This window comes from Cheilinus undulatus, linkage group 1, assembly GCF_018320785.1.
Source record: "Cheilinus undulatus linkage group 1, ASM1832078v1, whole genome shotgun sequence".
NCBI classification, from domain to species: Eukaryota; Metazoa; Chordata; class Actinopteri; order Labriformes; family Labridae; genus Cheilinus; species Cheilinus undulatus.
The window spans coordinates 9,967,637-9,979,638 of record NC_054865.1 but is presented as its reverse complement, the minus strand read 5'-3'; the positions used below and the strand labels follow the sequence as shown (position 1 = coordinate 9,979,638).

The following is a 12,002-nucleotide window of genomic DNA, read 5'->3' as shown; positions in this document are numbered from 1 at the left end:
GGTTCGGTTAGCCCTCCTTGCTTGAAAAAAAGTTCCGCCCTCCTCGTCTGAAAGGAGAGCCACTTCTGTTAAGCCACATCCATTTCCTGAGAGGGGCGGAGTCAGACAGATTATTAACATTTAAAGCCAGAGACACATAAACAGCTCATTCTGAGCAAGGCTGAAACAGAGGGGCTTTTAGACATGCAAAAATCCAACACTGGAGTGTTTTTGCAGCAACAAACTTCACAGGCATGTTTTGAGGACCTCTGAGAACAATATAAACTTGTCTTTAAAGCGTTAAACATACCCTTTAAATCAAGAATGATGTAACCTGGTTGTTTTACTTACTCTAGTTTGAGTTTAACATTGGTTAAACCTTTATTTTATTTTTAATGTGACAAATTCACACAATACAGCTCACAAATTCTATATTATGCAGTATAAATTTTATAGGATCGGATACACTCATTTCATAAAATGTTCATGGAAATAACTTCAGTATTTAGCCAAATAAAAATCACACTAATTTTCAAAGGCCGCTTTATGTAACCTGTGATACATATCCATGGATGTGGTAATTTTTCTGGTCTTTCATTTTTAAAGCTGTGTTAATGGCTTTATGCTGAAATTTAAGGCCTTGATTTTCCTTTAAGAAAGGAGGAAGAAGAACAGTGGGCTTTAGCTTATATTCATCTCTAACTCAATGCTTATGGTAGCTACTGTAACAGCCAAGCTTCATCTTGTGGCTTAATTAAAAGCTCTACCTCTGGTACAAAAGATGGTTTTTCTCTTCTCCCATTAACAGCGATAGCAGCTGTTTGTTGAGCTAACATTAAGTAGTTTACTCCTCTGGGCTGTGCATGCCCACTACATTGAAGGGTTTGTCCCTCTGATTGACCTATCATGAATGAGACAGACAGGATATTTATCCCATCCCCCTCGAAGATTTTTTTTCTCCCAACGATTTGCTCTTTCCAAACACAGTGTATGGGGTAATGCCTAGGTGGATGTGAAATAAATGCCATGCAGCTGGTGTATAAAACCTCTGGTGGTGTATCAGGTAAGAAACCATCTGCTGCTTAGCTGAGAAGCATGGCGTGTGTGATTGCATGCACACTAATGCTAGTTTTATGGGCCTGGATAGCTTAAAATGGCCTGATATAATAGGTAATGACTTTACACATGAGCGCTGAATACAGTTTTAATGTGAAAACTATTCAAGATGTTAAATTGCATTTAAATATCAAATATAGATGAATAGGAGTAAAGGCAAGGAAAGTCTGTTATCTCCCAATGATTTAGGGTGGGCCAACTGGACAAACTGGTGGGCCCAACCAGGAACATAAAGCCCCCAATAATAACACGTTTGGTGCTACATCAAGACAGCATGTGGTATAGTATTGAGTCCTATACCTCATTAAAAAATCTGAAAAACACACACTAGAAAAACAGCCCTTCTGAAAATAAGCCAAATATTCTTAAATTTGGTAAAAATTTCTTATCTTGCGCAAAAAAAAATCTGCCAATGGGGTAAGAAAATTTTGCTCAGCTAGAATTCTTAAAACTAGCTTATAAATCTAGACCTTTTAAGATCATAATGTGTCTTGAAACTAGAAAAAAATGGGCCTGATTTTGTTCAAGTTTGCTTAGTACAAGCATAGAAAAGTTACTTTTTAAGAAAAGTTAACTTAAATTTTTTGTTCTGCTTTTTGATTTAGCTGATTTCAAGAATGTTTTTACTTAATTTAAGAATTTACAAAATTTTCACTTCGTAAAAAATCCTACAATGTGACAGATTTTCTTAAAACAAGACATATTCTTTCTTGATTGGGTTGGTTTTAAGGAATTATTCCACAACTCCAAGAAACATAATTAGAAAAAATAGCTTAGAATGAGAAACAGTTTCTTAAAAAAAAAACAACACAAAAATACATGTGACTTTGTCTCAAATTAAGGCACCAGGAGCATTTCTTTTTGCTTGCCTTTTTCATTTAAGTATTCAAAACAGCTGAAAAACAGTTCCAACAGCATAATGCTCAACTCAGCAGTCACTCTCAGAAAGTACATTTTTGTGCTATTAACATATTGTACTGTCAAATATTGTGCCTGCTTTACTATAGCAGTCATGCAACATGGGCAAAAGGGCACATTCCAACAGTATAACAACAGCATAACTGCCAGCGTATCTAAGAATACGTTTAAATACGTTTGACTAACTTTCTTCAGTAAAAGACTTCATCAGACAAGCAACCAGAAGAAAAAGACTAACATACCCAGAGAGGAAGATTTACCCAGTGAATGACTTCCGCTCAGCCAGGGCTTTCTTGTAGGATGAGGTCATGGATGGAATCTTGAAGGATTTTGGTTTACAGAACTGACAGCAGTGTGGAAATACACTTTGGGTTGGTGAGGTGGAGGGCATAATAGTATGCCATGAGACAGAACAGTCCCTCATACAGGTTCTCCCTGTCGAGTGTGGTCACTGAGTGCTTCCTATGGCAATCATGCAGTTGTCTTCTGAGAGGAGCCAAAATGGACAGGACGGAGGCTGCTGGCGCAGGAAAAGGTCTGGTTCTTCAGTCTACAGGACAAAAGATAATGAAGATAAGAAAAAGATTAGAAAACCCCCTGGCTAAATTACTCCATCTAAATGAAAGCAAAACGACTGTTTATTGAAAATGTGCACCACAGCAAGCTAGAATTTGTGAAAGTGGGTGGAACTCATAGCAATTCACTGCTTCCCTGCAGTGATTCTAGAAACTGTATTTCCTGACCATTTAAAAGCTTTTAAAAACTTAGCAACATTGTAGCACCTCCGCCAAAATGCGCGCGTCCTAACCTGCAGACTTTTGAAAAGTAAGCTTAACATCCTGCTCAATTACTGATGGCCATAAGACATCCCATATAAATAGAGAAAACAAAGATCAGTATCCCTGCAAAAGCACAGACTTCCTTTGGATTAAGCTACATTAAGAATGTACAGGAGATAGTGATCTAAATTGTTTTTCATTAATATCTTATTCATTTCACTTCTGATAACTGTGCACAGTAGGCTATGTTTAATTTTGATTAATTCAGTGACTCATTCTGATGTGCAGATTAGTCATAAAGAAAGATCTTAAACCAGTTTTGGTTCCCAGAAGGTCATTTTTTGTTACAGTGGTATTGAAGCAGGTATAGAACATAGTTTATTTTTGCTTATATCATACCCAATTTAAATTTAGGTATCGTGACAACTATAATTCAGCATAAAAATACTGCAGCCTTACCATCAGGACATGGAAAAGAGCCTCACTGCTGGTGCCCAGCTTCTTAGAAGGTACAGTGCTGGATGGGAAGAGCAGTGGCAGTCCTTTGAACACAGCTGTGGCATGCTCCACTGGTTTGACAGAAAAGGAACAAGACAATGTATACCCATAAATAACTGTTTCTTATGTAATCTGAAAAACACACTAAACAGATCAAGATACAGTGACCATACCTCCATTCAAAGTTCTTGGAGACTTCATGGCTTTCTTCATGGCACGGAGGCCACACTCGACCAAACAACCAACCATAACCATGTTATGTGAAGTTTATCACAATTTCCAAGAGGAAAGAAATATTATTAAAGTTTACATGCACTTTACTTTTTCAGTGTTTATACAGAACTGGCATGTTTTTTACTTTTGTACTCCTTACGCACAAATAAGTTATTATTGTGCAAATTTTTATTTTCAGACGTTTTATTGCAAAAAAATGTGAGGTGACCTACCACATATGTTCACATGGGCATGAAAATAATTTTTAAAAATTGTCAACAATACAATACAACAGGTCAGTTGTGTATTTCTACTTCTTACTGAATCAACATCAAAGCATTTAAATCAATATCGAATCGATATCCCATCAAATCGCAACCTAAAGAATCGAAATCGAATTGAATCGTGAGGTTCTTAGCAATACCCAGCCCTAATATTAAATGATAATCAGTAAAAGGAAAATATTTCTAACATTATTAGAAATTCATTTAAAAAAACTGTTAGTGTTTGATCCCTATTGTACCATCACACTGGGTCCTAATGTTTATAAAGTTAGTCAAAAAGAACAGATCCCTATTTTCCTCTAACACAGTGTAAAGATTACATTACTAACATTGGGGTCAAATGGTAAATAAAACAAACAAAAAAATCCATCACCAAACAATACACTCAAAGTTTATGCTGTATTGATGTACTCTGCTGTCTGTCTGTCCGCGTCATATCAGACCTGTATGCTAGATTCCTGTGAACCACACAACAGCAGCTACAATGTCTTTAAGAACAGAGAAGCAAGCCAGCTGATACTCATTTTTAACATCATCAGGCCTACGAATATGGAGGACTGAGAGTGCCAAGTGAAATATATAATTGATTAATTAAATAAATGTGCCATTAATTAATTAAATATGCCATTAATTAATTAAATGTGTCATGAATTAATTAAATGTGCCATGAATTAATTAAATGTGTAATTTATGAATTAATTAAATGTGACATGAATTAATTAAATGTGTCATGAATTAATTAAATGTGTAATTTATGAATTAATTAAATGTGACATGAATTAATTAAATGTGTCATGAATTAAATAAATGTGTAATTTATGAATTAATTAAATGTGTCATGAATTAATTAAATGTGTAATTTATGAATTAATTAAATGTGTCATGAATTTATTAAATGTGTAATTTATGAATTAATTAAATGTGTCATGAATTTATTAAATGTTTTATTTAAGAATTAATTAAATGTGAAATTCACATTTAATTAATTCATGACACATTTAATTAATTCATTGTTCGTGCTCCAGCAGTGTACCATGAATTTATTTTATCTGTCATCCTCTCCCATCAAACTCAATGGGCGGGACTAAGGCTGAACAGTCACAAACCATTGGTTTGGTCTGCAGGGCTGCCAGATGAGGGCGTTTCCCACCAAACAATATAAAACACAAACATGGCCGCTATCACTGCGGATCTGCATGAGCTCTCCCATGAGTTAATAACAGATATTTTAGTCCTGTCAGAACACGTTGACGCTGGAATTTCGGACCCTGAGAATGTGGCAAGCAAAGCAGAGGGATTTATTGAAGTTCTTGGGAGTTATTTCCGCTCTGTCTGACCAAGATATTGACCGAAGAGTGTTCGCCAAGTGTTGATTAACAGGTTTATTTGTCAGTGAAGTAGTAGATGTTGTATTGTTTCGTACACATACGTATTTTGTCCAGTTTTCCAGGCACTTCAGGTGTCGTCTTTGCTTTGTACGTAAACTATACCTCTGTCATCAACTGGTCCACTAGCTCAGTGCTAAGACAGTTATTTGTCACTTGGAAGACTAGGGTTCAAATCCCCCCAGTGTCATAATTATTGATGTTTCTTTTCAATTTTTAATGATTTTATGGAATATAAAAACGATATGAACCCCTGTCTGTGTCCTTACTGGACTCTGTTAACCTCCCCTGTCCTCCCCTTGGCCTGCAGTCACACTGTTCAACGTATCCAGGCCTGACCACAGATACGTCACACGTCATCACAGAATATATTACCTAGTATTGTTGATTTTTATGATGGATGATCGGGCATCAGGGTTATTTTACCTGACCTAGGATCTGTACGCTACGTTAACAGAGCCCAGTAAGGACACAGAGAGGGGTTCATATCGTTTTTTATTCCATAAAATCATTTAGAAAAATTAAAAGAAACATCAATAATTATGACAGTAGGGGGATTTGAACCCTGGGCTCCTGAGTGACAGAGTTCTATCCTAGCTCTGAGCTAGTGGACCAGTTGATGACAGAGGCGTAGTTTACGTACAAAGCAAAGACGACACCTGAAGTGCCTGGAAAATTCGACAAAATACGTTTGTGTACGAAACAATACAACATCTACAACTGCGCTGACAAACCTGTTAATCAACACTTGGCGAACACTCTTCGGTCAATATCTTGGTCAGACAGAGCGGAAATAACTCCAAGAACTTCAATAAATCCCTCTGCTTTGCTTGCCTCATGCTCAGGGTCCGAAATTCCAGCGTCAACGTGTTCTGACAGGACTAATATATCTGTTATTAACTCATGGGAGAGCTCATGCAGAGCCTCAGTGATAGCGGCCATGTTTGTGTTTTAGGTTGTTTGGTGGGAAACGCCCTCGTCTGGCAGCCCTGCAGACCAAACCAATGGTTTGTGACTGTTCAGTGTTAGTCCCGCCCATTGAGTTTGATGGGAGAGGATGACAGATAAAATAAATTCATGATGCACTGCTGGAGCACGAACAATGAATTAATTAAATGTGTCATGAATTAATTAAATGTGAATTTCACATTTATTTAATTCATAAATTACACATTTAATAAATTCATGAAACATTTAATTAATTCATAAATTATACATTTAATAAATTCATGACACATTTAATTAATTCATAAATTACACATTTAATTAATTCATGACACATTTAATTAATTCATAAATTACACATTTATTTAATTCATGACACATTTAATTAATTCATGTCACATTTAATTAATTCATAAATTACACATTTAATTAATTCATGGCACATTTAATTAATTCATGGCACATTTAATTAATTCATGACACATTTAATTAATTAATGGCATATTTAATTAATTAATGGCACATTTAATTAATTAATCAATTATATATTTCATTTTGGCACTCTCAGTCCTCCATACTACGGAGCCCGGGAGGTGACATAAACATTTTTTTTTTGAATACGCACGTGCAACTTAGTATCTTGCGTGTGCGTTTTAGTATACTGCATTTTATTCATATCTTGTACTTGCGATTTCTCAGTATGTCGTGCCTGTTTTATTCGCGTGGGAGATAATGAGAAATCGCACCTGCGAGATAACAAAATGCACGTACGAGATACTAAATCGCACGTGCGTATTTAAAAAAAAAAAAAAAAAAAAAAACCTTCATGTCACCTCCCGGGCTGCGTACCTGACAGAGTGGTGGCTGCACGAAATTCGTGGTGGCTATCGCCGCCAATATGCAGGCTAACCCTGGGTTACAGTGGCTTTAAAAAGCTGTCCGTTTTGTCAACTATGGCACAACTGATGTCCCTTTAGGTTAATGCTGCTTCCATGCTAATATGTCTGTGCTACTTTTTACTTCATGAAAAGCCTCTATTAACAGTGGTGGTGATATATGTCGGTTCACCGACATACAGTACAAGTATCGATAGTCGTTAACACCTACATACCGAGTTGGGTTAGCTAAACTTGCAGACATGCTATTAGAGTGAAAAAAGATAGCAACATACCTTTGAGTGTAGCAGTTGTTACTTCATCCAGTTTATCCATAGCTCGCTTTCACCTTTACCTACAAACAGGAATTTACGACACTACCAAGAAAGCAGGAGCAGTTTCTAACTGTATGAATTGCTAACACGCAACGGCTCTTCTCTTTTTTCTTTCCAACGGTCCGTTCCTCTCTCTCTGCGCGCGCAGCACACTGGATCATACCATCTCTCCCGGAAAGCGGGGGGAGGGGTTAACTTTGCATTTCCCCAAAAACACATTACAATAATTAAGACAGATAAATTACATTAAATAATTGATATTAGTCAACTTAGATGTAGTCTGTCGTATATAATTATGTATCAGTGCTGTTGTAAGGTATTGGATTATGATGAGTAGTTTTACAAAGACCCTAATGGACTAAACTATGTTATCCTGGGTTCATGTGGGAAGATCATGGTTCAGGGGGTAAAAAATAGGAACAGGGCAAGAAAAACCCAAAACATATGATTTGGCGCTGTATTATCTGCTTTGTCTTTGTGGGTTTGACCCTGAAATCGGAGTCACATTAATACTGCACATAGGTCGTCCAGATTTTCGTGATTATGTAATAAGACATAATCAAATGTATGAATGCTGTCAGAATCAAGGTTGTAATAGTTAACTAAAACTAACTAAACAACTAAAACTAAAATTCAAAAATCATTTTAGTTAGCTGAAACTAAATAAAAACTAGGCTTTACCAAAAATAATAATAAAAAAAAAACTAAAACTGTATAGTGTGCTTACAAAACTAAATCAAATCAAAATGGAGACAAAATACCCTTAGTTTTAGTCTTTGTCACAACCAGACTGACTGGCACCGACACCCAAGTCTGGGGAGAGTAAAATTGCCTGATCTGATTGGTTAAGACTTCACATAGTGATAGTTTTATGTGTGGTTGTATTCAAACATCATCATTAAATAAATAAAATAATAAGTAAAGAGTTGTCTGTTTTAATATGTTTTTAAAAATGTATGATGCTCACTCAGCCCCAAAATCTATCCATAAAAAAACTAACACTAGAACTAATAAAAACCAAACTAAAACTAAGCATTTTTGCAAAATAAAAACAAACTAAGCTAACAAACTAGCAGTAAAAAACGAATTAAAACTAAACTGAAATCGAAACACAGAAAGTGGAAACAAAACAGAAATAAAAACTAACTCCAAAACTACTATAACCTTGGTCAGAATTTAAGTAGTTTTGAACACCCCTTTTTTCTAAAGAGTGTACTTTGGGACCAACAACATGTCTTACTTCAAAGAAAAGATGACATTCTTTGGGAATGATGAAATAAACCACACAATATCCGTTAAATGGGTAAATCTAAATGGCAATAAATACATGCGAGAGAAGTAAATAATTCTTAGTGCTGTCAATTCTCATAATTTACCTGAATTTGGACTTGTAAGAAGTATATATGTCATAAATTAATCACTGTATTGTTTTGAATTTCAACCACACAGCACTATTTGCCATGACACAGATTACATGGCTTACAAAATAGAGATTCCAAACATGGCACAAGCAACAGAACTTAAATCTTCTGATAACCTTGTTGATTTCTCTCCATTTTACAGTTTTACTCACAAGGACATGACATATGTCACAGCAAAATATTACCTGGGTGATGTTATTGGACTACACAAAGCCTGTCTGTTACATTTGTTTTCATTGGCTGTCTTAAAGTGTATTTTCAAATCAGATGTCCATGAGCAATTCATGTTTTTTCAACAGAGCCATTCATTGTGTTGTGTGGGTGTTGTGAAGATTTTTCTTAATGGTTCTGTAAATAATGCTCATATGATAAAGTATGAATTCAATTTTAATTCGTGTAATTTCATAGACTTTTTAAATTGAGAAATTGTGTAATTGGTTTTAATCTTAAAATAAGTAAAATAATCTTGTCCTTCTGCTAGGATTTAATTCAAACCATTGTTGTAGCTTGTTACTAGTAACTGTTATCATAATATTAGCTGTAATATCTTATTAAGATTTCGTAAGACATATTTTCTTAAAATACGATTATTCTTCTAATGCAAATCTCGCATGTCAAGATATTTTTTCTTTTTAGGTAAAAAATAAGAACAATTTTCCAGAAACAAGTTTTTTTTTTCTTTCTTAGCAATCCTTTTTTTGCAGTGCATTATTTTAACTTTTTAATACTCAATTTATTTGATGTTTCCAAGTTCTGTTTTTTAAAAATAGTTTTTGCTTTAGGATGAGAATCAGCACCTTCAACTCCGTGGCCATGGTCCTCTGTCGGAAAAGGGTGGAAAGCCCTCTCCAGGTTGGGAATGAGATCTCTGCATTGGTTTGTCCTGGTGAAGAAAGAGCTGAATCGAAAGGCGAAGCTCTCGATTTACGGTCGATCTACGTTCCTACCCTCACCTATGGTCATGAGCTGTGGGTTATGACCAAAGAAGGAGATCACATACAGCTGAAATGTGTTTCCTCCGCAGGGTGTCTGGGCTCTCCCTTAGAGATAGGGTGAGAAGCTCGGCCATCCGGGAGAGACTCGGAGTAGAGCCGCTGCTCCTCCGGCTTGAGAGGAGCCAGATGAGGTGGCTCGGGCACCTGGTCCGGATGCCTCCTGGACGCCTCCCTGGTAAGGTGTTCCGGGCAAGTCCCACTGGGAGGAAGCACCGGGGAAGACCCAGGACACGCTGGAGACACTATGTCGCTCGGCAGGCCTGGGAACGCCTTGGGATCCCCCGGGAAGAGCTGAACAAAGTGGCCAGAGAGAGGGAAGTCTGGGCTTCCCTGCTTAGGCTGCTGCCCCCGCGACCTGATCTCGAATAAGCGGAAGAAGATGGATGGATGGATGGATGGATTTCTTATTAATTTTATTTTAGATTATTTTTGTAATTATTTTTCTATCTTTATTTCATTTCACTTTCTAATTCAATTAGCTGACTTGGGAGGAAAACATATTTTTTCATTGCCAAAGCAGTGCACAAATACATTATAAATATATTTTTGTGTTCTAGTTACTGTGTCATTTCCTCATTTCTGTTACTTTACTATATTTATTTTATTTTATGCTACCTTTTAAATTGATTTGTCTTCTTGGTATTTGTTTGCATTTCCAAAGCAGTGCACAAATACATGAAATTAATATATATTTTTAAACAATAACAGGGAAAAAACGAAATTTATTACAGTCTTATCATTGCAACCTTTAAAAAAGAATCTAGGTTTAACTTTACAAAATACAGATTGAAATTGAAAGTTTCACTTAAGGTATTTACGGATTAGTAGGTGAAATTATCGTTTAAGAATGCTTTTACGCTTATGTAGAAATGTCTGTAGTACAAATCTAAAAGTCATTTCCCATTTCTTGGGCCACTATCCCTCTCTAATGCGCATTTAAAATAAGAGTAATCTCACGCTTTTATTTTGAAAGGGGGCTCTCTCTCGTGTTCCGGTGTAAACACGGTACCGTATGAAGCCGACCATTGAATTTTAACTGGGAGGAAAAAGAGAGGAGAGAATAATGAAAGAGCGAGGGAGATAGAGAGAAAGAGGGAGAGAGAGGGAGCTAGAGGAGAGCTGTCGGACCGTCCTACCAGCAGAGGAAGGAGGGTGAGGCTTCAAAATGTTCCGTCTTTGTTGCTGTCAGGACTGAGAGAAAATCTGGCGTCCATAACGGCACTGCGCTTAAATTCAAAATGCCCATTCATTACAAAACGGCTGTAGAAGTGTATCCGCGCTGAACGCACAATGCGACTTTAAACCTGGATTATCGTACTTTCTGCTCGTCCGTGTCTCTCTGTTCGTGTCACCATTACCAAAAACCCTCATTATCTGTCACTGGGGACTTGTACATGTGTTATTATGCTTGGCGTAGCCTTAAATTCAGTCATCTGGCTATGTCGCTGTCGATAAATGAGATGTGAGGTTTCCAACGTGAGCAGGAAATACCGCTGTGAGCAGGCCTGTCCGTCCCATCTATCAGTGTCTGACTGAATGAGGAGCTGCAGACAGTGAAGGAAAACAAACTGAGGTGGAGGTCGTTTGCTTTGGTTAAGGGTCCACTATGATGTCTGGGCTTTTATCACATCTCTGTGCTTTATCATTAGAGGCAGGGATACGTGCAGACTTTTGACTGGGGAGGCTCTTCTGTGGCACTGACATCAGTTTTGTGCACACAAACATGAATTAATAGCGTTTATTTACCATTTGTAGCTCCACCAATCATTTGCACAGTATCTACAAACATTAAGGAATGTTACAGCTGAAATATCTTATTTAAAGCTTATTTTTACTGACTCTACTAGAGCTAGTATCAAGTATAAGTAAAGAAATGATGGCAAAATGACTGGTTTAAGGCTAAAAAGAGTCACAACTCATGGTCTGTCTGAGCAGCGGCCATCCTGTGCCCTCTGGACCTGTTTGTTCACTATGCATGCAGCATGAAACTGCTGGCATGTGTGTGTCTGGGATCATAGCTGATCTGGCTGGTTAGCAGGCCAAGTTATCCCGACTATGGCTTGAAAGATTAGACTATGGTGGGCCACCATAGTCTAGATCAGCCTTTCCCAAACTTCAGTATGCCAGGGTCCGGTTTTAAACCTAAAAATTCAATGGGGCCTGCCAGTGTCCTCAAACAACCATGTTAGTATTTCATAAATTAAAAAAATGTAGATGTGAATGTGTTTATTAACATGCCACCATCGTCTATTATGTTTT

The 12,002-nt window shown here is 36.9% G+C and overlaps 1 protein-coding gene across 1 annotated transcript in view; it reads left to right on the top strand.

The window, feature by feature from the left end:
* The first annotated feature begins 10,756 nt into the window (after positions 1-10,756).
* dpy19l3 (dpy-19 like C-mannosyltransferase 3) overlaps positions 10,757-12,002 on the top strand; it is a 134,369-nt gene continuing 133,123 nt past the window's right edge. The window contains exon 1 of the mRNA XM_041787092.1: positions 10,757-10,895. The gene's annotated coding sequence lies outside the window, so the exon portion shown is untranslated. The remainder of the gene's footprint in view (positions 10,896-12,002) is intronic.